Source organism: Aulonocara stuartgranti (genome assembly GCF_965226115.1).
Source record: "Aulonocara stuartgranti genome assembly, chromosome: 14".
Lineage (NCBI taxonomy): Eukaryota > Metazoa > Chordata > Actinopteri > Cichliformes > Cichlidae > Aulonocara > Aulonocara stuartgranti.
This window is the reverse complement of record NC_138950.1, coordinates 10,390,901-10,415,491: the sequence shown is the minus strand read 5'-3', so window position 1 is coordinate 10,415,491 and position 24,591 is coordinate 10,390,901. Positions and strand designations below refer to the sequence as shown.

General features: G+C 39.2%; 1 long non-coding RNA gene across 2 annotated transcripts in view; it reads right to left on the bottom strand.

The window, feature by feature from the left end:
- The window catches only part of LOC309687805, a 61,210-nt gene that overhangs the window by 22,470 nt on the left and 14,149 nt on the right, over positions 1–24,591 (bottom strand). The window contains exon 4 of one of the 2 annotated variants that reach the window (XR_014270866.1): positions 9,829–10,284. The exons of the other annotated variant lie outside the window; for it this stretch is intronic. This is a non-coding gene — a long non-coding RNA (uncharacterized lncRNA). Of the gene's footprint in view, positions 1–9,828; positions 10,285–24,591 lie in introns of those variants that run through there. 2 annotated transcript variants of the gene reach the window in all.

Sequence of the window (24,591 nt, the reverse complement as noted above, 5' to 3'; positions counted from 1 at the left end):
AAGAAAAAGACAGCCACAACCACCAACAACAAGAATATTGCGCAAGATAAAAAAAAAGAAAAAAGAAAGAAGAAGAAGTATAAAAGGCCAGTTAGCAACCTTCCTACTGATCAATTTGTACAAATTTGTTTGCTGCCCAAAATCACGGCATATATGGATTAAAGAGAACTAACGATATAGACCCAGACAAGACTGATACATGGTAGGATCTGGCATCTTGGAAATACCTGTGCCAGGTACATGATTAACCCTGTACTGGTGACACTAGTCACTGAGTCAGTAAGAATGTGAAGGAGAGAAGAAAGAGTGACAGCAGAAGAGTAGAGACAAGGGACAGAGGAAGTGTCAGCGTTGCTTTAGAAGGGAAAGAGAAACACAGGCTGACAGGTGAGCCCGTGAGGATTGACCGGCCTACATCCAGTTTTCAGTGAGAGCTCATCTGGCACCAACAGAGCTTATATGTCAAACAGGAGAGAGGACAGAAGGATCCCTGCATATGGCCACATGTGTATAGCTGTGGCCCAGCCCCACACTAAGCACCTTTATGATCAACACATAACAACAACAGAGGACACAATGACAAGGTGATTATAATCTCACACACATGGCGATGTTCAAGTGTTTGCTACAGCTGAATAGAAATTATTTGAATGTGAACTGCCTGAAATCTGTATTTACTTCCAACTAGCTGGTTCTGAAATATGAAAGGCTCTTAGACATTTGCAAGGTCTGTGATTAAAAAAATATTAACAATAAATTATAAATAGTATGTTTCTAACAGCAGATAGGATGTAGAGAGAAATGGAAAAACCTCATCACCTCATATTTTGAGAGTTAAAAAGCAAACAGCTCCTAAATCTCTTAAATCTTTGTATGTTTTTGCACAGGAGTATCTAGTATTTTTAAGTGTGCTGAAGACACCCACCCAAGAGTCTTACTAAAGAATAAAAAAAAAGAGTGGGAGCTGGCAGTCGCAGTTACTCCAACCTCACTGAATCTTTTACTTTTATCCATCTCAGAAGATACTCTTCATTTTGGTGCATGCCCTTCATCTTAAACCTAATCAAATAATCATAAAAGATTTAGTTTTTCAGAACTGTCCTTGGTCGCCTCCTGTGACAATGGAAAATGCAAAAATACAAAATAATACAAAATATGCAGAAACTGCACAGTGTTGCAGTCTAAGCTCTCATTATAAAGTGTATGTTGTGAGATTATTATATTATCTTATGCCACGTTATACCTCTAAGATTGTGAAATCATTATGTAGTTTTAGGTTGCATTATACTCCTGACTTAGAAGAAGGTGATAACTATTACATTTATTAGACTGATTTGTATTACAGTAGACTGCTGATTTATTGTGAATGAATGACATTGTTTTATGATGCATTATACTGCGGATTTATAAGAAACACTGTTTTCAGAGAATCATGTCCTTATTTGTCTGATTAGAAAGAACAGAACAGAGGTTTTCTGCCCCATCTCATCAGGAGATAAAACAGAAAGCCAAGGCTGTCATTTAGGCGCCGTAAGAGAGAAAGAATGTGAATGCTTAGTTTGGAGGGGGGCTGAAGCTATAAAAATGTGAGAAACAGTCAGACACTTCGAGATCTGGCGGACACCCTCCTGTCCACATCTCCCGTCTAGACGTTTTTAAAGCTCAAAGTGTTGTATGGAATAAAGAGATTGTTGATTGAGCATTTATATACAGAGTGTTGTTCTTCCTTCAGCCCAAAGATCAAAGAATTGGGATATTTAACAATGTTCCCCGCTCTTTTTCTTTCCCTCTTTCTTTCTCCCTTTTCTTTTCCCCAGTCAAGTCTGTCCCGTCTTCAGCAAATGATAATAAAATAAACAATAAAAGCAAAGGTGAATCAAATAGACCAATATGGCAAGGCTGGGATGGTCCATTTGGTAAAGTAAATCCGTTGGGCATCTTTCTTTGCCTTTAGACAACAATTCTGATGGCAGAAGAACCAAACGGGACTGGCAAAAAAAAACCAATGTCCAAGTGTATGTCCAGTTGAACATCAATGACATGAACATCAGGTTAAACAAGGCTATGTGAGTCAGTTAACCCAACGTATATATCTGGAATAATTTCCCAAAAGTCCTATGTGGCTGTACCACCAAAGCCTGTTCATGTGTCATAATTCAGATGATGGAAAGGTGCAATGATGCCCACTAATTTCAGTGGCTTAAAAGCCACTGATGGCAATTTGGATTAGTGTTAATATCAGCTCTGCTTTTTCACAACTAAGAAGAGAGCAACACAAATGGCAGGTTGTTGCACAAAACAAAAAAAATGCCTCTCCATTATGTTAAAGGTTCTATTCAAATTTCAAGCTAAACAGCAAGTGGCATATGCTGCAGCTGATGCTTTTACCACCAAGGTATGATTAGCTGTGGAGATTTGTTTAATCCTTCCAAGTAATGGTGACACAGAGGTCTGCTACAGAACTCACTGAGCAGCTAGGTTCATGTGTTTGAAGTTACTTAGTTGTTTAGCCTCTGGCATGTTACCAGCATTATCAGTGGCAATTAACAGATCTGCAGTTGTAAGCTGCCACTCATCTTCAACAGTACAAAACAGCCCATTCACATAATCTATGTCTCCTCAGTTAATTACAATTGTTTTCAAGACACAAAACTCAGTCATCCATTTGTGATGTGTATATCACATTAAATATCGAGATAACTTACCTCAAGGCTTTTTGGTGTTAATTGTCCCTGGTTTTTTGCACAAGTTTAGACTTCTCTAATTATTTTTAGATTAATTTTATGGTGATTAGAATTAATTCCAGGTTGTTGTTTTTTAGTCGTCTCAGTTTTGTCTCTGTTTTCTTGTTCTTAGCTTTTTGCAGACTAACTGTTTGTGGTTAGAATTCTTCAGTTTCAGTTTATCTGGACTCCCCTGTGTTGCCTGTATCTTATTGTCAGGTCTCAGTCTCTTTGTTAGGTGGTTGTTGTCTTGTCGCTGTCTGTTTTATTTTGATAGTATTTTGACCCATGTCTGGCTTTTCTCTTGTTTCCCTTGATTGGTTCTGCCTGTTTGTTCACCCACCTGTTTCCTTTGCCCCTAATCGATCTTTGTGTACTTAAACCCTCAATTTGAGTCTATCCTTTGTCTTGTTGTACTGTCTGTTTCTAGTCATCCAATGTTACCCTGCCCCTTGAGTTTTCAGTAAGAGTCGGACTGTGTTATTCTTCAGATTTCTGAACTCCCATCTTGTGGACTATTATCAAAGGCCTTTCGTTAATCTTGTCTGCATGTAAATCTGCTTTTGGGTCCATATTTCCCCTCAAATGCCAGTTGGATTTATTGTAATGGCTTATAGTATAGCTGTATTGCTACTTTCTCTAATCAAATGTAGACTGATGAGCTGCTATAAATTCACTTTTATCTATACAGCAGCAGTTTACAACAACAATTATCTGAAGGTGTTTCATATTCAGCGATTTCATAGAGATGTGATGATCCTCTGTGAGTAAATGCTTGGCAACAGAGAAGAAGATGAACTCCCTTTAACAGGAAGAGACCTCAGGCAAAACCACACTCGGAGAGCTTCAGCTATCTGACATGACTGAGACAGACTGTGAAAAACAGCCAGGCCAAAAGTATGTACAGATGAGAAGAGCAAAGCCAATAACATGCAATAGTAGCATATCAACACATGTTGAAAGCAGTGGAGGCAAAATACACTGCACAATGCATCATGTGAGGTCTCCATGCATCTGCTGGATCAAATTGGGATCTGGGGTCTAGAGAGGGGGTATTTTTGTTATCAAGACTATCCATGGTCCGTTACAAACACAAAGTCTAAAGTTCAATCTACAAATGGATTTAGTTAGAAAGGCTCAAAACATCTTATCATGGTTTCACTGTCAAACTTTTAAAAATAAATACCGTATGTCATATGTTTACTAAGTATTAAATACTTTAAATATAAATATGAACTAAGTTAAAGTAGTTTACAGCAACATAAGTAAGGGATGTTTCAGGGGCATTTGATATAGCCCTGACTTTAAGCTTTATGACAAACATGAGTTCTAAGACAAGAAGAGAACGTTCTTCCTGAGAACCTTCACAGACAGTTCTTCCTAACCTCAAATGGGCCCTGGTTCTACAGGAAATGAGGCAGAAAACTGAAAGATCTACCTCCCATTCTACTTTTGGAAGCTTTAGGAACCTTCACTCTGAAAGTAATATTTTCTACTGAGAAACAATCCTACTATGAATTCATGCATTCTTAAATACATAATCATGCCTGATCACTCAGGACTTTGTATGTGAGGAGAAGGTTTTTAAATTTTATTCTGAATTTTACAGTGAGCCAATGAGAGTAACCACTATGTGATAAATATAATCTCTCTTTCTAGTTGCTGTTAGTACGCTCAGCCAAGCAAATCATTCATCAACACTCCATGGAGTGTGGAGACTGGTAGACCTAAAAGAAAAAGCCAGGGGATGCATCCATTTTCTTCACCCCAATCGGAACTGTGTGGAAGTGTGTTGGTGTTATTTATTAATATATTTTTTTAAATTACTAACAATAGTTTAATGATCTACACACACTCATCTGTTATGTTTTCAGCAGAGAGTGGATCCAAACACAATACTCCAAGGCAAACACAGTAAAGAAAAAAATAACCTTTTTTAGGGTGAGAGCTGAAGTCCTGCACACAAAATTTCACAAAGCAAGCTGAGAGACAAAAAAAGTGAAAAATGGAATGAACAACAAAAACACAACAAATATTTGACAGTGAACAAGGGAAAGACAGGACTCTATATACTCTAGGGCTAGTTGGGGAAGTGGAAACAGGAAGTGATCGAGACACCGCTGAACAAAATCAAGATGAACACCACACAGGTGGTATAAGCAAACAAGACACAAGAGACACTAACAAACAAAGTAAAATAGGAAATAATGAGAACACTAAACCAAATAGAGACAAAAGTCAGCCTTACAAGGTACAGGAGAACACTGGGAAGGCTAGAAATAACAAAATACCAGGAGAAAACCAAAGAAACCAAAACTTCAAAAACACTACACAGTAACTACAATTCTAAAATACAAGAAACAGGAATAATAAAAGAAACGTACAGGAATCAAAACTCAGCCTAATTATAGTCTACACCAATAAACCAAATCTCTAGGGAAATGAAGAGACCAAGCAGAAAATATCAAGTAATAAATAAGGATACAAGGAAAGTCAATTAATTATGGCATACAATTAAAGCTGTTGTAGCAACTAAAAAAACTTCCCCTTCTTATAACCTGGGTATATATTAAAATATGGTCTTTCCTATAGCAAGTTGCAGTAAATCTCCTTGTTCAGTTTTTAAAATATTTTAGAGAGGTAGAGGATTAGCCAATGGTACATTATAATAACACCAGATCCACTCAACTCAGCAACCTGAAATTTCTTAAAAATAAAGCTCAAGTTGTGATTAGAGTTGAATGAATTGCTAATGCTGACAAGTTCATAGAATTGCTGTGACACAGGATTAATAGGTTGTTTTGAGACACCAGCTGGAAGACTTACCCCCTTGGTCAGTAAGCCATCCTCTGAAACAAAGACAGTTGGGGAGTAATTAGGCAATTAATGAGCAATGAAAATAGATGCTTCTGTAAGAATTTATACAATGGTAAGGTGACTCCAAGGTAAAAAAAAAAAAAAAAAAAAGGCTTTGGGAGAAGCTCGACAGACTAATGACACATTTTTTCTGCCCATCTATGATTGAAATATTTGTTTTCTTTCTGTGTGGCCAATAAAATCTACAATAAGAATGTAATTAAACCTGCAGAAACACAGTGGGCTCTGAGCAGACTGGGACATGTTTACCTACGTAACTTGATTGAGTGATGATCATTAAAAAGGTAATAAAATTCTGATAAGAATTACAACAATTTTTAGACTTAGTTTTAAGTTACTAGTGTGCCCACTAGTACTGTCTTTATTCTCAAAATATACCAAATTGTTAATTTGGCTACTTCTTGTGATCCCTCTAAAGCTGATGGATTTATTTTATTTTTGTAGCTTGAGTGTAGTATATAGTATAGTCTCTATAGTATATTAAGGGAGGAAAAGAAGCTCTAAGGCTTAAGATTTCAATCTTCAACACAAACAAATGGACTTGAGGCTCAGAGTCATAAAAGGGGTAGATAATTTATCTTTGGATTGAATTTTATGTGTTGCCAACCTTGACCAGTACCTGACCCAACATTTCTAAGTATCCAAAGGTTCTAGTTCTACTTTCAGCTCAGGTTATGATATTGCAAACACATTGTAAGTTGTTATTGAGCTGCTACAAGATTATCAAGTAAGCTTGGGACCAATGGGGTAAAGGTGTCACAGAGGAAATAAGATAAAAAAATGTGCTGTGCCTAAAGTCAGCTTAACAATGACTTTACACAAGAACTTTTATTACCAGCGTTTTCTGTGAACTCAATCTTTAAAAAAAAAAAAAAAAAAAATCCTGTCCTATCTGGCAGCTTTTGTAATCAGTATCATGATCTGAATACACTGTTGTGCTAAATACATTTTGCTTTTCCAAGATCAGCTGTATAAATTCTCTATAGGCTCCTCTTCTTCAGGGTTTATCTGCTTATTTCTTCATTTCTAGTCGTGTTATTTAAGTTATTACATTACATGTGGCATACAGTATGACAATGTCTAAGGCAGGACAGGCAAAAAAAAAGGGGGGGGGGGATTCAGGAAGATGTAATTTAGTGGCGTGAACATTTCTATTTGTGCGCTATCCTTTTATTACAAGAGGGACAACACACACAGGTCTGGGTCTGGGACAAGCTTCACCCAGCAATCCACACCATAGGTCTTTGGTGCACCCACAAGCCTCCAAGGTGCGGAACGGACTTCCCAGCGTTGGCCAACCCACCCAACACAGTGAACACCTGCAAGGTGGATGAAGGCGGAAAAAAGACTACAGCCAACTAGGGATGGGTATCGTTTAGGTTTTATCCGATACCGGTGCCAAACTGGTACTTTTGAAACGGTGCCGGTGCATAAACGGTGCTCGAACCGGTGCTTAAAGAATAGAGAAAACAAACTTTGTCCAAAATCCTCTTATTTTTAGCTGTTTTTTTGTAAAAAGATAACAATGTTAGCTTTTTCTGCAGCTATAGGGCATATATGGTATCACTCTTGGCTGGAAGCAGTGCTTAAACAATGGAAAAAACACAAACTTTGTCCAAAAACCTCTCATGTTTAGCTGTTTTCCACTTTTTCTTTGGTCATTTTAGCCTTTTTGGCCAGGGTGAAGGGAGTATCTGCCATCAAACAAGAAGACAGCTGCATGTAACTACGACGGTGTTTGCTAGTTCACCTTACATGCATTAATTTAATAACGTGGTTAGCCTACTCAACATAAATTATACACGAACAACATTAAGCTACTCACGCAGAGAAGAACGGCTGCTGCTGCCATCATCATTTCTGCTACACTGACAGGGCTAGGGGCCAGGACTCTCCTCTTCGGGTTCTTGGGGGATGTTGCTAACGTAGTACATTTCTCGGCTTTTAAAAAAACGCTATGCGTCGCCAGGTTCGTCGTCAGATTCGAGGTGTTACCTCCTTTGCACAGTATCACAGTATCACCTTAAAGCACTTGTTGCAGGCTGCTGAGTTTGCATGTGAAGTACAGCCAGACTTTTGACCGCTTCGCCTTGGGCATTTTTAATCTGTAGCTCTAAAAGAACGTACGTACCTGGGCCCGACTACTATCCTTGCAAAGGTAAAATGATTGGCTGGAATCCAAAGTGTATGACATCTCAGGAAAAAAAAAAGCACCAAAATAAAGCACCGAAATGTGCGCTGCTTTTCGGTCTGGTTACTACCGTTTATGTCAGATACCGGTAACCATGCCTACAGTCAACCACCCATAGATACCCATAGAAACTGTTTTTTGATTTCCAGTCCATGAAAATATTTATTTATGCATCACTAAGAAAACTAAGGAGTATATGTGATGTATTTACTTCCATATCTAATTCACTGATGTCACCTAAGATGCACAGCTTGGGAGAGGTTGGGATACAGCAACTAAACCGTGTGGAGAGGTTTTCACATATCCTCTGGTGTGTACTCAATCTTAACAGATTTGTAATACCCATATTAAAAGACTAACCATTTTAATCTGTTAACAAAAGCGAAGAAAACCTGTACCCAGACATTGATGAGAGAACAATTTTGGAAGATAGTGTTTGTTTTTTTATATGGCTCTAAGCTCCCCTAAGGAACAACACTCTCTGTGCGCTAAGCTACCAGCATTGTTGCAGACCCCTCGTGTGTGAGAAGCATTCACTTTTCTGCTGCCTGGAAAAAGGTTTCAGAGCATCTCAGCCACCACCATGAGACACTGCAATAGCTTCTTCTCCCACGCATTAAGGTTCCTCAACACCTCGGGGGTCCTTCTTTGCATCAAGAGACTCAACAAGCTAACTCAGACATGTTTACAGTCTTGTACGGTATGTTTGCATTGTGGGCGGCACAGCAGTGCAGTGGTTACCACCGTTGCCTCACAGCAAGAAGGTCGTGGGTTCTCTCCAGGTCCTCCAGCTTCCTCCCACAGTCCAAGGACATCCATGTCGTTAGCTTAGTTGGTGATTCTAAACTGGCCTTAGTCAGTCTTTCTGTGTTAGCCTGTTCAGCGTCTATCCTGCCTCCCTCTCTATGAAAGCTGGAATGAGCTCCACCCTTACTCTGGGAGTCTGAATTGAACAAGCAGACAAAAATGGATGGAGGTCCAGAAAGACACTGACAAGCTACGCTTTAAATTAAGAGGAGCTTTATGCTTTCATCTCTTAGTGATGCACTTCATATTCTGGTATATTTACATATCAGTAGTTACTATATACTTTTACAAATTACTTTATTCCTCCCATCTATCACTAAGTAGTACTATTACTTTGAAGTTTGTTTCTGCTATGTTATGTTTGTTTGTCAACAAACTGTGATATCCATTTCTGTCTTAAGTGTTGTCTTGTATTGTTACATGCAGAGCCAGGCTGATATAGGATTTTTAAGACTTATTCTATTTGGTCATTTAAAAAATTGTTTACCCGGATCAGCAGTTCCCAACACATGAGTTTCCAACAGGGAAGTTGCAGAGTGCCATCTGGTGGACAAACATTACAACATCAATATTCACACACAGTTGAAGGATGTTTCTCCTGTCTCCTTTTAGTTTATTTTTCATTTTTCAGTTGTTATAAATGCCAAACAGCTAATAATGGTCAATAATAAGGCCCTGAGGTCTACTTACATGTTACGCCCAAGTTACAAGAGAAAAACTATTTTAGCCTTACTATATGCATGTACAAGGATGGGCTGAAAATCACCATCTCTTATATCCTGAATCACTGATGACATTTTATTTTGATATTTTTATCTTTTTTAAATATGAAAATAATCTAGCAATATTAGTTTTGTACTAAGTAGGTGTGCCAAGATCCTGACATATATACTGATCAGTATCTACCTAATAATGTTTAGGTCCTCCGTGTGCCTTTCCCATCAAGCACGACAATGACACCTCTGAGGTTCCTTGTTAAAAGTGGTAGCTGTGGATGTTATGAGCTGTGTCTGTGGCCTCTCAGCGTAAGATTGCACATCAAAGTTTAGGTCTCTTTGTTTTGTTCCTTGAGGTGGCCCTCAGCATTTTCTGCTAGAGGAGCTGGCTGCTGCTTAGGACCATTGTTCCCTTGGGGCTGGGGGCCTAGGGTTGGTTTACGACAACATTTATGTGGATTGTACATGCCACAGTAACATACACAACTGGAAGCTCAATGGTAGTAAAAGTCATTAGAAAAGTCAATTAGTAATTAGTAATTAGTAATTAGCTAAGGAAAATAGTATAAATCAATTTAATAGTTCCAAACACTAAAAATGACTTTCATCCCACTAACAAAAAAAACAGAAAATCAAAAACCAGAAAATGAAAGAAATGAATAAGTGGTCACCTCAACTAACAACATACTGGAGATACTGACAAATCCACAAAGCCAACTTGCACAGCAAATATTGAAAATAAAGCATCACACAACAGTGGCAACAGTTTCAACATTCCTACTTTCACACTGTTAAGAACCAACCGGCGTAGAAGGCTGGAGAGGCTCTCAGGGCGTAGAAACTGCAGCTCCAGAAATGGCACTATAATCAATAGCTTCCCAGGCCACTTGTTAAAAACGCCATTTCCATCTCCAAGTCGCTGAGAGGGCCCTTTACCAGGAAAGAGCCACATATCATTCTCTCCAGACAACTGGTGGAATGAAAAATAGGAGACTACTGTCACTGACCAATATTGATTATGAGTGAAAATGTGATCATTTTGTATTAACTTGCCTCTAGGAGCCCTGTTCTGTCAGGTTTGTGGGTGAAAATTAATGCTTTCATATCATGCTAACAAAAATATGGGCCATTGCTCATTTTCGCCTCCAGACAAGGAACTATGTGTAAATCATAAAAATTAAACAGTTTCCCCAAGAGAACATGCTGATATGAATTAGATTAAAGTCATTATTAAACACATTTCTTTCTACTTTAAAGATATTTATTATTGCCCCTGACACCACTTTAATGAAGCTCAAGACTTGGCATTTAAAATATCAATTTCTGATGATTAGAGTTGTCACTGTTAAAAAGAGGAAATGTGGAAAAGGAAGAGGCTTTTCTATCCAATTGAAATGTCTTGCTCTGTATGGCGTAGATCACCATAATGGTGCCATGTGAAATACTTGAGATCCTGCAATCAAGAGAATTACAGGCAAGTTCTAGTACACACACTTCAATGTTAATGTTTGATGCTGCTTTAAATAATTTGCCTCACATCTAACTTTGCATTTGTGCAGTTTAACAGTGCATATCGATCAAATTGGTGCAGCCGCTTGTTTAGTTCAATTATTTTATGCTGATATACAAGCTGTCAGTCAAACTTTGGTCAGAGTTTAACCAACTGAAAACTGAGGTCAGATTGCACTCAAAGCACCCCGTGTCAGATACTATCTGTGCAATTTTAGCACAAATTTAGTACACATTCAAAAAGCTACTATACACACACACACACACACACACACACACACACACACACACACACATATATAATATATATATAAAATATATTATATTAGTTTATCTATATTATAGAAATAATCAAGCAAGAAAGTAAAAATGATTTTACCCTATATAATTAAATGAGCAAACTGTACATGAGTCAGTTTTAACTAATAGTGTCCATAATCTGCTTCCTTGTGGACCACAATCAACATAAAAGAAGCCATAAAGAGCTTTATGACCAACTAACAGTCACCAAAATGTGATTTTCCCATGTGGGACGTAATGCAGGATGGCAATCCCAATAATGGTCTAATAAAGTAGTTTAACACTTCAAGTTTACCATGAACGCAAACAGGACCACAACTAAAAGGTAGCAATGAGTTACTTCTTATAACTGACAAAAGTGGCCAAATGGGTAAAAACGTGACCATGTTATATAGTCCACAATACACAGACAATTAATTGGGCAAATATTTGTATTCTGTTCACACTCCCACCCACACATGTTACTCTGGTGTACTCATATTAAAGAGACTTCTATTGTTTCTGTATTTTCTTTCTGAAGCACAGCATATGTAAATTATCCTCCACTGAAGGAAAGCAAATGAAAAGAAAGACTAAATATAACTGTGTCAGCATGACAGCAGAATAAAGGCAGTCCCAAAGTCATTTTAGATGCAGCGTGACTGGCCCTTTCTCAGCCCCTTCCTTAGCAGGGTGATGGGGGTTCATAATTACAACATAGCCTAAAGACAAATGCACAAACCCGTAGCTCTCAGTTCTTATTGAGATGGCAAAAAGTCATAAATATGGCCCTATAGGAAAAAAGCTCATGTTGTTTTATTAGTTTGTGTTTTTTTTCCACATCCTACTGAAAATTCAATAAATCCGTGCCAATTCTCTCACGCTGTCACATTCAAACTGCTTTGTGAAGCTTATCCTTGCAGGCATTTTGTCCCAATTTCAGACTAGTCAAGCGATGGCCACAGCAGTGATATTACACTCTGTGTCACACATCTCAGACCTTATCAGGCCTCATAAGCACTTATATTCAAAAAGCAATGCATTAAACATAGGGAAAAAAACAAGAAGTAATATCTTTTGTTTGTTTCAGAACACAATCCTTATTAAAAAAAATGTAATATATGGTCCTTCTTGCAGACAGATATGGTGTATACCATATCAGCAGAAGCAAAGGCAATAATTAAAATAAAAGCGGATGTTAACATTTTTCTTCATTTTTCTTATTAAACATCCCCTTTGGAAAAGAAGTATGCATATTCACTGAATCCAGATGATGGAAAATACTGCAGATAATAAAGCTTGGAAGAAGAAAGGGCATATGAAGGACTTTAATAATTTGAGAGTTCAATCATTCTTCTTTAGGCTGTGATGACTGGCAGAAATTGTGTTGAAGTGTGTGTAGGTGGAGGTAACTGCAATGACAATAGTCAGGTATACTCTATCAACTGCACAGTTGCAAGCTCTCTCAGGCTGCTGGGGAGCTGCTGCAGTTGTCAGGGTACTGCTCCATATGCACTGGATTACCCAGAGAACCCAGTAACAGCAAAGAGATGTCACACAACACAGCACTGTCAATTTCCGAGGACAGGTGGGAATCTCTCTCCCCAATCTTTAGTGCTAAAACAGGTGTGCTTCAGAAAAGTAGTATATTTAGAGTAGCCTGTGGGGAAATACCCAGTGTCTTTTTATATGGATATGTTCAGCGGAGAGATACAAGCCATAATACAGTCAAAAAATACCTTGGAACAAGGATGTAATATACAAGCTGGACTTCTTTGTGTCAAACAGCAAAGTCCACAAACATGCACATGCACTGCATTAGCAGAGCATACTGGACAAGAGATACGGATCTCATCTTTCAACACTTCTCTACTTGTAAATTATATAGTTGCACAGGACTGTCCCTTTATTGGTTTTTTGTTTTATTTACTTATTTATTTATTCATATGAAGACGTGGAAAAATATAGAAAGTTCATCTACTCAGGTGTCATTTTTTGTCAACTCACAAAGCATATGGCAAACCAGGTGGCTAATACACCAATCACCTCTGAAAGTCAGTAAAAGAAACTGCAACACTGAGGTGAATTACTGATTTTGGATCCGTCTACGAAAATTATGTTTTATTGCTGTCTGGGTAAGTAACAAGGACTTTTAAAAGAATTGTTTTTCTTGTATATTTTATGTGTCAACTGCACTTCCAGGTCAAAGTATTTGAATAGTGACACTATTAACTATTAAGTTAAAAGTTAACAAAAATATGGCATCAAGGAAACGCTGTGACAAGATCACCTATGAAAAGGTGGATGTAATGGTCTATAATCAGAAGAATCAAGTAAAGATAACTTGTGGACAGACCGATGACTAAGTATCTTTTTTTTAATCTTTTTTTTCCTATAAACTTGTGCTACAATCAGCTGATTTTAGTTCATGTGGAAGGAGGAGAAAAACTGTATCCAAATTTCAATTAAGGAAATATGAACATAAGTGGTATTTTTATTGTACGTAAGAACAAGAACATGATGGGAAACCGTGCCTAGAAACAACTAGAAACAACTGGGTCTACTAATAAGACATCAACTCTTTGTAATAATATGCAAAGACAATTTGCTAACACAAAGCTTGTAACAAAGAACATCAACCCAGAATGATGTTAAACATGAGTACATACTGACCTCTGACAAGCAGCCAAAGCTTGAGGCTACGTCCACACGGGCATTTTTGAAAACTGAGATTTTCCGTTTTCGTTTTTTCTTTTTAATCCTGTCCAAACGTAAACGCAAAAATGAAGGAAAGCGCTGCTAGGAACATGCCAAAGCAACAGGTGGCAATATATTCCTAACCGTGTAGAAATGTTGGCCAATCAGAAGTCTAGAAACCTGGATGGGAAAGAGTAAACAAAGATGGCGCATAGAAGCAGAACTGAGTCCTATGTGTGGAGGGACAGAAACTGTGTTGTATATGTAAGCATGTAAACACTGCAGAGAGTAAAGTTAACAGTATTTTGTCTAAGTCCACCATTGTAGAAATCCATTTCACTGAAATAATAACGTGGCGCACAGTGCGACGTCAAAAAATGCGCACACCTTTGACGCTGCGTTTTCTCCGTATTCCTCGTCCACTAAATGCAAAAACTGAGTTTTGAAAAATCTCCACCCTGGCAGGAGTTTTTAAAAATCTCGGTTTTCAGTGACCGAAAACGCCGTTTACGTGTGGACGAAAGGTGCAAACGTATAGAAAATCTGCCTTTTCAAAAATACCCGGGTACATGTGGACGTAGCCTGAATGTCAAAGTGTAACAAAACCAGTGATGAGTCGTCAGACTTGTAGAAATGTACCATCATTTCTACCTGTACCTGTTCCTACTGTGGAGTCGCTGGGGCAATCACTGTTAATAGATCTCTGGACTTGTTTTAACCTTTGAGTTAAAAGTAAACAACTTGTGTACAATGTTAGTTTGTCATGTTATAAACTATGAGTCCCATCCATTCGCTTCCGCTTATCCTTTTCAGGGTCGCGGGGGGCGCTGGAGCCTATCCCAGCTGTCATAGGGCGAGAGGCGGGGTACACCCTGGACAGGTCGCCAGTCTGTTATAAACTATGAGTTTATAACAAAAAAATATTGATATAAACACTGACTATAACCCCTAAATGGTTAATCATTTTTTGTTAAAACAAGTGAATTAAAGCTGAAAGTCTGTACATCAATCAGATCTTAGTTGTTTAATTTCAAATCCGCTGTGATTGAAAAATGGACTGGTTCTTACTGTACGTAGCACTTTTCTACTTAAGCACTCAAAACGCGGTCTCACTCACCCATTCACACAGATTCATACAAGCAACTTTTTTTTCTCCGTCCATGTGCTACCTAGCTAACATTCACACTCTGAACAATTCAGGACCAACTTGGGGTTCAGTGTCTTCTCCAAGGATACTTTGCCATGTAGACTAAAGCAGTCAAAGTTCGAACCATTAACCTTCCGATTAGTAGATGACGACCTCTACCACCACTTTGGTGGTGTCAGAGATACAACTACAGAAAACTGTGTCACTCTCAAAATACTTCTGGACCTGACTGTATGTGCCAGAATATCATCAGAACTAACAAACAACACAAACATTGTGTGACTCGCATGGAGTCACACAAACCACCTGCAACTCAACACCTCAAAGACTAAGGAACTGGTTGTGGACTTCGGGAGGTCCAGAGAAGGTCCACTGCCGGTTCAGATAGAGGGGGAGGAGGTGGAGGTGGTCAACAAGTACAAGTACCTCGGGCTGTGGGTGGACAATAAACTGGACTGGTCATGCAACACAGAGCACCTGTATAAAAAAGCCCAAAGCCGACTGTACTTCCTCAGGAGGCTGAGGTCTTTTAACATCTGCAGGAAGCTCCTGAGGATGTTTTACCAGTCGGTGGTTGCTGGAGTACTTTTCTATGCTGTGGTGTGCTGGGGGAGCAGCACAGCAAAGAGGGACTCATCCAGGCTGGAGAAACTGATCAGGAGGGCTAGCTCTGTGGTCGGCATGAAGCTGGACACTCTGGTGACAGTGGCAGAGAAAAGGACATTAAAGAAACTGATGGACATTATGGACAATGCTGGGCATCCTCTGCACACGGCCATAAACAATCAGAAGAGTCTGTTCAGTGACAGGTTGCTTCTCCCCAAGACAAGAACTAACAGACTTAAAAACTCCTTTGTCCCACACGCCATCAGACTGTTTAACTCCTCTCTGGAGGGGAGAGGGAGGGGAAACAGGAGGACAAAGGAGGGGGGAACAACTAAGCTGTAGTGCCTCTTCACCTCACTGTACAATACCTTTTGTGCAATACTTTTTGTAAATAGTCAACAGTGCAATAGACTCAATACTTGAAATGTGCAATTCACTTGTATTTTTATTTTTTATTCCTATTTATTCTATTTATCCCCTTTGTATATTTTATTTATATTTGTCTCTGTATTTATATATGTGTGTGTGTGTGTGTGTGTGTGTGTGTGTGTGTGTGTGTGTGTGTGTGTGTGTGTGTATATAACAATTCTGTAACTGTAACTTCGGTCGTTGCTGTGCTTTTTTGGAAGTCGAATTTCCCAGAGGAACCCACCCGAGGGATTAATAAAGTTCTATCCTATCCTATCCTATCCTATTTCTAGTTTTGTCTGGCTCTTATTTGACTGAGAGCGAGACAGTGTTGTCATTTACACACTTGCCAGGCAGGGTAAAAAATGTAGATTTCAGTGGCAGCAAACTAAAGCTTTGTCCTCTTGGCCCAAAGTGAGAGTATTGGAGCTCCAAGTATCAATAGCTACCTCAATCCTTGATAGAGATGGGTGTTACCAATGAGTTATACCAGGTGGCTAATACACTGTCCGATATAGTGAAATGTGTAGGAAATATTAGTAAATGCACACTGTCACACTACATGACTATGCTAGCAAGTTCATAAAGCATGAATAAAAATGATGTAAAAAAATGTGATTGTTTATATGAAAAGTCTTGGCTTTGAACACAAGTGCTAATTCTACAATGACAACACTATCAGCAACTCACCAGAATCTCATGAGCCCATCACAATCTGTGAGAATGAGTTCTGGCCAAGAATATCAGACTTTTGTCCCCAGTACTTTTTCCCCCTTTTTTTCATTTGGCTTGGCATGCCATGAAGTAAAGTCTAATTAAACAATCAGGCCCATGCAGTCCCATTCCCCTTCTGTCCTATTGACTTTGTCACAGCACTCATCCTCTCCCCAGTATAAAGTCCCATGTCTAATGCCAGTCAGAGAGAAGGGCTGTTGTCACACACTGTTTGTGCCCCTATCTCTCCTCGTCTCTGTGAGCACAGAGTCAGCATCAAAGCAGCAGCCGCACTGAGCTCTGACAGAGCAAACCAAAGCTTTAGTGTTGAGTTTAAGCTAAAGCGCTGAGCGCAAATGTGACTGAAGTTGCACTGCGGACTTGCCACTCCAAAAGTGTATTGAAATAACTTTCTCTCGATGTGTGGATGCATGAAATTAAGCATTTGGCACAGCACTTACTCATAACAGGATGCAGGAATAAACAGGACCTTGCATACTATTTCATATTCAATACAATGTCATCCACAGTAAATAGACGATATGAAGTTGATGCAAAACTAATCCACAAACATATTATTTAAATCAACGTTAAAAGAAATTTGGAACAGAAATACGTGTTTTATTAACTGAACTTGAATGAAGCTACCTCATACTACAGTGGGGCAAAAAAGTATTTAGTCAGCTACCGATTGTGCAAGTTCACCCACCTAAAATGATGACAGAGGTCAGTAATTTGTACCAGAGGTACACTTCAACTGTGAGAGACAGAATGTGAAAAAAAAATCCATGAATCCACATGGTAGGATTTGTAAAGAATTTATTCGTAAATCAGGGTGGAAAATAAGTATTTGGTCAATAACAAAAATACAACTCAATACTTTGTAACATAACCTTTGTTGGCAATAACAGAGGTCAAACGTTTACTATAGGTCTTTACCAGGTTTGCACACACAGTAGCTGGTATTTTGGCCCATTCCTCCATGCAGATCTTCTCGAGAGCAGTGATGTTTTGGGGCTGTCGCCGAGCAACACGGACTTTCAACTCCCGCCACAGATTTTCTATGGGGTTGAGGTCTGGAGACTGGCTAGGCCACTCCAGGACTTTCAAATGCTTCTTACGGAGCCACTCCTTTGTTGCCCGGGCGGTGTGTTTTGGATCATTGTCATGTTGGAAGACCCAGCCTCGTTTCATCTTCAAAGTTCTCACTGATGGAAGGAGGTTTTGGCTCCAAATCTCACGATACATGGCCCCATTCATTCTGTCCTTAACACGGATCAGTCGTCCTGTCCCCTTGGCAGAAAAACAGCCCCATAGCATGATGTTTCCACCCCCATGCTTCACAGTAGGTATGGTGTTCTTGGGATGCAACTCAGTATTCTTCTTCCTCCAAACACGACGAGTTGAGTTTATGCCAAAAAGTTCTACTTTGGTTTCATCTGACCACATGACATTCTCCCAATCCTCTGCTGTATCATCCATGTGCTCTCTGGCAAACTTCAGACGGGCCTGGACATGCACTGGCTTCAGCAGCGGAACACGTCTGGCACTGCGGGATTTGATTCCCTGCCGTTGTAGTGTGTTACTGATGGTGACCTTTGTTACTTTGGTCCCAGCTCTCTGCAGGTCATTCACCAGGTCCCCCCGTGTGGTTCTGGGATCTTTGCTCACCGTTCTCATGATCATTTTGACCCCACAGGATGAGATCTTGCGTGGAGCCCCAGATCGAGGGAGATTATCAGTGGTCTTGTATGTCTTCCATTTTCTGATGATTGCTCCCACAGTTGATTTTTTCACACCAAGCTGCTTGCCTATTGTAGATTCACTCTTCCCAGTCTGGTGCAGGTCTACAATACTTTTCCTGGTGTCCTTCGAAAGCTCTTTGGTCTTGGCCATGGCGGAGTTTGGAGTCTGACTGTTTGAGGCTGTGGACAGGTGTCTTTTATACAGATGATGAGTTCAAACAGGTGCCATTCATACAGGTAACGAGTGGGGGACAGAAAAGCGTCTTACAGAAGACGTTACAGGACTGTGAGAGCCAGAGATTTTCCTTGTTTGAGGTGACCAAATACTTATTTTCCACCCTGATTTACGAATAAATTCTTTACAAATCCTACCATGTGGATTCATGGATTTTTTTTTCACATTCTGTCTCTCACAGTTGAAGTGTACCTCTGGTGCAAATTACTGACCTCTGTCATCATTTTAAGTGGGGGAACTTGCACAATCGGTGGCTGACTAAATACTTTTTTGCCCCACTGTAACATACTGTACAAGGCATAATTTCAGCTGGATCTACTGTATAATGCAATATACTCCATTGGCACACAGAGAGTCGTCAACACTGTCTGTGTCAACAGCCTTCAAACCATGAAGGCTTAGTGTAGCAATGTTTTTACTAAAGAGTGTTTCTCTTTAAATACAGAACGTAAGAGTGAAAGTAAACTGCATAAAAATGTTGATGATATTGAAACTCAGACATCCTCTTCAGAAAGCCTTAATGTTTGGCATGATTGTAGCTAAAATACTTATTCTTAGAGCCTGGAAATCACCATCTCCTCCATTGTTCAGGGTTTGGCTACGTGAGATGATTGCTTGTTTGTATATTGAAGAGGTTCGTTATCGTTTGGCTGACACCCATTTTAAGTTTGTCGGAATCTGGGGCCCTTTTCTCAATCATATTAATGTGAATTCAACATAAACTTTAACCCATTTGACTGCACTTTGTGTTTGTGTGAAACTGCACTTCTGTCGGGCCCTGATTCCTTCCTGGACTTGTTTCCCACATTTTTTGGTCTTGGTGAACTCTCTGTTGCCCTGTCTAAACTCACACAGAAGATCATCTTCTTTGTACAATGGTGTTTCTTTTGAACTTTTGAATTGTACTGGCTAACCGGTGTATTTTTTATTTATTTTTTTATTTTATTCATTTATTTATTTATTTATTTATTTTTTATTTATATAATTTTTTTTCCTTTTCTTTCCTGTTTTCCTGTTGGGTTTTTTTTGTTGCGTGTTTGGTTTCTGGTTTTTCTTTTCTTTTTTTTCTGTGCTTAAATGTTATTGTTTTTGAATCTTATGTCCTTTGTCTGGTGTGACGTTATGTAACTTTGAACTTAAAATCTTATAAATAAACATTTAAAAAAAATGTTGATGATGTTTTAAAATCCTTCCAATGTGTACACTAAGGGTGTGCTGAGTATCTGTCAGGAAGCTTTAAAGATGCAGGTTTTATTACATCTGAAGGTGACTAAGTCCCCAGGAACTTATACTAGTCAGTAATGTAAACAGTCATGTCATTTATTCCTCCTGGGAAATCATCAGGTGACTTCACAATGATCTGGTTTTGTCGACTTGGAAAGCTGCGAGAGGAGCCACCACAGAGACTGATCATGTTGTCAAGTTGAAAGAACATTTACTGCTAACAAGTCACCTGACCCAAGTAAACAGTTCTGCCTTTATCTAAGATCTGAAAAGTGGTGCCTTTTATCCATTTAACATTAGGAAGAGATTGCAACTTTGTGGTGTATCTAGTCTGGTAACAGTCAAGGAAAATAGGCACTTAGTTTGCACATGCTGTTTCATCTCTGTCACAAACGCTCAGATTTATTGGCACATAAAAATAAACATATTTAGTTTGCTACACTCAGCAGTAACTGTGGTAAGAAACTGCTTTTGGATAGTTAATTTAACAATAACAAAGTACAAGTACAGACCAATAACCACAACAAAATAAACATTTATTTTAGGTTGAGCTTTGCAGAAATTGCCATGTTTGTCTGACAAGAAAAGTCAAACTGTGAACAAGAATTTACCTTCTTTGATCTGGATAACCATCTATTATATTTTATCTTTCTATTTTTTTTAATCAAAACAATCAAAAACTGTTGGTATCTTTACTCAGTCTTGGGTAATGTGAGGGATCAAAATGAACTTAAAAGGACGAGGATAAGCCTCATATTCTTTTCAAAACAATGAAATGTCACACAACAGTGTGCACAGCCTCTAAATAAACAGCTAAAGGTAGGAGCATGTGCTCAAATTATACAACCAAAGAGACTAAGAAGGTAAAAGAAACTCTCGAACACACATGTGCATCTTATTAGGTGGGCCATGCAATTATGCCATGCATGATTTCAAATCTTTGCACAGTCTCACAATTTTATAATTGCAATCATGCCAGCGCAGTAATCCGTGTGTCGCTTGAGTTGTTTATGTAAGAGCATTCATGATTACTAAATTTCCTTGTCAGCTGTCAGGGATTCTAGTACAGCATGCAGCGGTTGCAGACCACACCCTTTCTCTCTCAGCGGTGGCAATGAGTATGCACACGTGCCAGCCCTGGGCATCAGCAGAGAGATGGGGTAGAGGGCGGAGAACACTCAGTCGTACTACTCAGGATGGATGTTTCCCATCATGCAGCTCAATCAGCCGCCCAATGATTCATTTCACAGACACTTGGGTAATTATAGGAGTCTGCTCTTCACCTCTGGGGATGAAACTGCGTGAGTGAAGCCAGGGTGGGAAATAGGGATGGGTGGTATTGGTGTAGGAAGTCAACGCAGAGAGAGAAGTGAGTGAAAAACAAAGAGACATGAATGACGAAGGTGAAGATGGAGTAGGAGATGTAGTGAAATTCATTTGACAACTGGTGTCAGTGGTCTTGTTTAGTGACTCCACAATGAAGCAAAATAAGCATTGCTGTCTGAGCACTGCAAACCACCAAGCACTAATGTGACAAAACAATAAAAATTATCACGGAAAATATACAGCATGTGACCTTTTTGGGTGGAGAGAAAAACAAAGGCTACAGAAGGGCTACATGGGATGGCATGAATAAAACTGCTCGACGAAGGACTGAAAGAGAGCTTGCAAGAAACAAATACGATGGCAAGTGTGCAAGCTCCCCCTATTGGTGACACTGAAATTTTACACCACACTGCATATTAGTACAAGTCACAGATGGACATAACATTTCAGGCTCAAATGAAGCTATGCAATGTGCTTAGTATATAAGAAAAGTTGTTGAATCAGCAACTAAACAAAAAGAGCAATGTGGAAAAAAAAATTCCAAGACTTTTGTAAAGTCAATAGTCTTTAGTGCGCTCAGTGGAGTGTACTGACTATTGATCTGGATGACAATAATTGCATGAAAAGAGGTACGGGGAGATCAGTGGAAAAAATATACTTGTGGGAGCTGTTTCAATTATTGAGCAGTGCAAATGATGTAAAGGGAGTCCATTCATTCTTCTGCGTTTGTTTCCAAATGAAATATATTCATAGTCGATGTGTGTTTAAGCGTGTCAGATTGAGCTGGCTGGCTAATTCTGCTCTGTGGACTGTTTGTAGCTGTTAATAGCCAAGAATTTCAAGTCTGCATGAATCATGTGCAGACATTATAGTTGCAAAGGCCAGTGTATGTAGGAGTCTACATCCAAACTAACATTCAATAACATCAGCAGCCAGAACACATATCTTCAGCAAGACACTAAAACGCAGTATTGCTGTAGACACCAAAAAAAAGGAGTAACACAGAATTGTGCAACCCCAAAGATATGGATTCGGCGGTGATTTTAAATAGACAACAGTAGCTAATTTAGATGTCAAAATGTAAACAATTTTGTTCTAAATGGTTATATAAAATGTCACTGCTAAGAATATTTCATTGACTATGCAACCCATGTTGCTCAAAATAGTCCAGTGGCAGTTACTATTGATTTTTAAGACCACACAATTATTTATCTCTAAATAATTACATTTTAAAATCCTGATGTTCACATTAAGTATAGTATGCCATGTAAAATAACAACTAGGTTTCTCTACCTGGCTTTGCTATGGTTCTATTGGTAAACCTCCAAATGACACACTTCATATCATCCTCAAGCATTTTCTATCCATGTTGTGACTGTTTTTTTTCCCTATGTCCCTGAGTGCTATGTTCAGAAATGTGACGCTTTGTTAGAAATTCCAAGGCTGTGGAGAGCAGGTGCAGGGCCATTGTGACAAGCACAATTTATCGGCTGCTCCCAAGCAAGGGAACACATTCAATAATGTGCTGGGAAGATTAATCCATCCCCCACACTGGGCTGGGCTCACGGGGTGCCGCGACTGAGGTAATTTACACATGCAGGTAACCCAACTCAGCAGTTAAGGCCTTCAGAGTTAAAATGTCTGTATATTAGTATTTCCAATCCATTTAATTACAATTTCTAGTGTGACACTGTCATGAATTAAATCTACAAGATGCCATACATCCCGTACCTTTTAATGTTTTGCAAAATTTTAAAATACAATTTGTTGCAGCACATTTAACAAATTACTCATCAAATACTTTGCATATTATCCCCCAGCATTTATATGATGTACACTGATTTGACAGACGATTAAAACTACTTGAATAATACGTCCATTTCATTATCATGTGGCAATGTTCTGAAACCTTGAAGCCTGGCACTGACGTTGGTATTACCTCGGCACATGCCACCTAAATGGTACTCCCTAATAATCAAGATCTCTCCCAGGAGGACAATGATAAAACCCAAGCAGGGGGTGGGTGAGCGGGCGCCTCCTGTGTAGTGTTCCAGCTAGGCATGTCCTACCTGGAGGAGGCCCCTGCATAGACCCAACACTAAGAAACTAGTCCAAAGGAACATCCCTAATCCTTACTTATGCAAAAAGAAAAATGCCATTTATAAATAATCTTGTTTTTACTATCACAACTTGTCAAAGTTGCAGCGTGCCCTGTGGTGCACAAACTATTCAACATCAACAAAGGACATGTCAACGGTCTAAGATATTTTACTTGCCATCCAGACTTCCTGCACTCAATTTTGACTGGGCATCCACGTAATACACTGCAACAAACCAAACCTTCGAGGCTCCATCCCACAACCCAAATGACCTAAAGGATGCCATGCCAACCTCCTAGACCCACACTATGTCCATGTCCTGTCAACTAAGGGATACAATATGGTGCAAGTGCTTTAAAAACTGTATTTAAACTGTGTTTGATAGATGGCTTTACAATTATGTATATCAATTACAAAGGTGGAGATGTTTTACCAAACTGGTACTTTCTTTACAGTTTAATAACAAACTGTTTAAGAATATAATATTGCATAATTCTGGGGGTAAAAACAGGTGTCCAATAAAATACTGGAAACTACAGTTCCCACATGTGGCAAAAACCACATCTTTCAAATTCCAATTAAAATTTCCAAGTTGTATGGTCTTGGCAGACATCTTTACAAGTGACTATAGTACCAGCATAGTAGTAGCAACCATAAGGATAGTAGGAAGATTCACCAACCATGTAGTTTTATCTACAACTACATGAAAACTGCTCAAACATATCATACGTCTGGGAGTAAACAACAGGTGTTTTTCATTCTGAAAGCAACAGAATACATTTTCCATGAAAGCATAGACTCTAGAAGGGTGGATCATTGACAAGCAGAAAGAGCAGCAGGCAGTTAGAAAGACATGATGTACAGCCCTGCATAATCAGCTCTCAGCTCCATTAATCTGGGGCAGGCTGCAAGACTTGATGAGACTGTGATGCATATGGAGAAAGGTCCCTCCCTCAGATGTCATTTTGAAGAACAGTGTCAATGCTAGCACCAAAGCAGGTGCCCAGTCATGCAGCCACACCCCCCGCCACAACACCATCATGCTCAGAGGACAAACATTTAAACACTCAGAGGACATCTGGAGTCTTCCCACTTGGCAACAGAGCTAAATTTATAAGAGCAGCACACAAATAAATCCTCATGCACAGTCAGAGTCACAAAAGCACAAGTACTGAGTATGATTTCAAAAACCAAAAGATCTCCATAATTGGTGTCTCAAGAGTATGCAATAACATACCTAATTCCTGAGCCCACAGGTACGACTGCTGCAGGATCACAATGGGTCAAT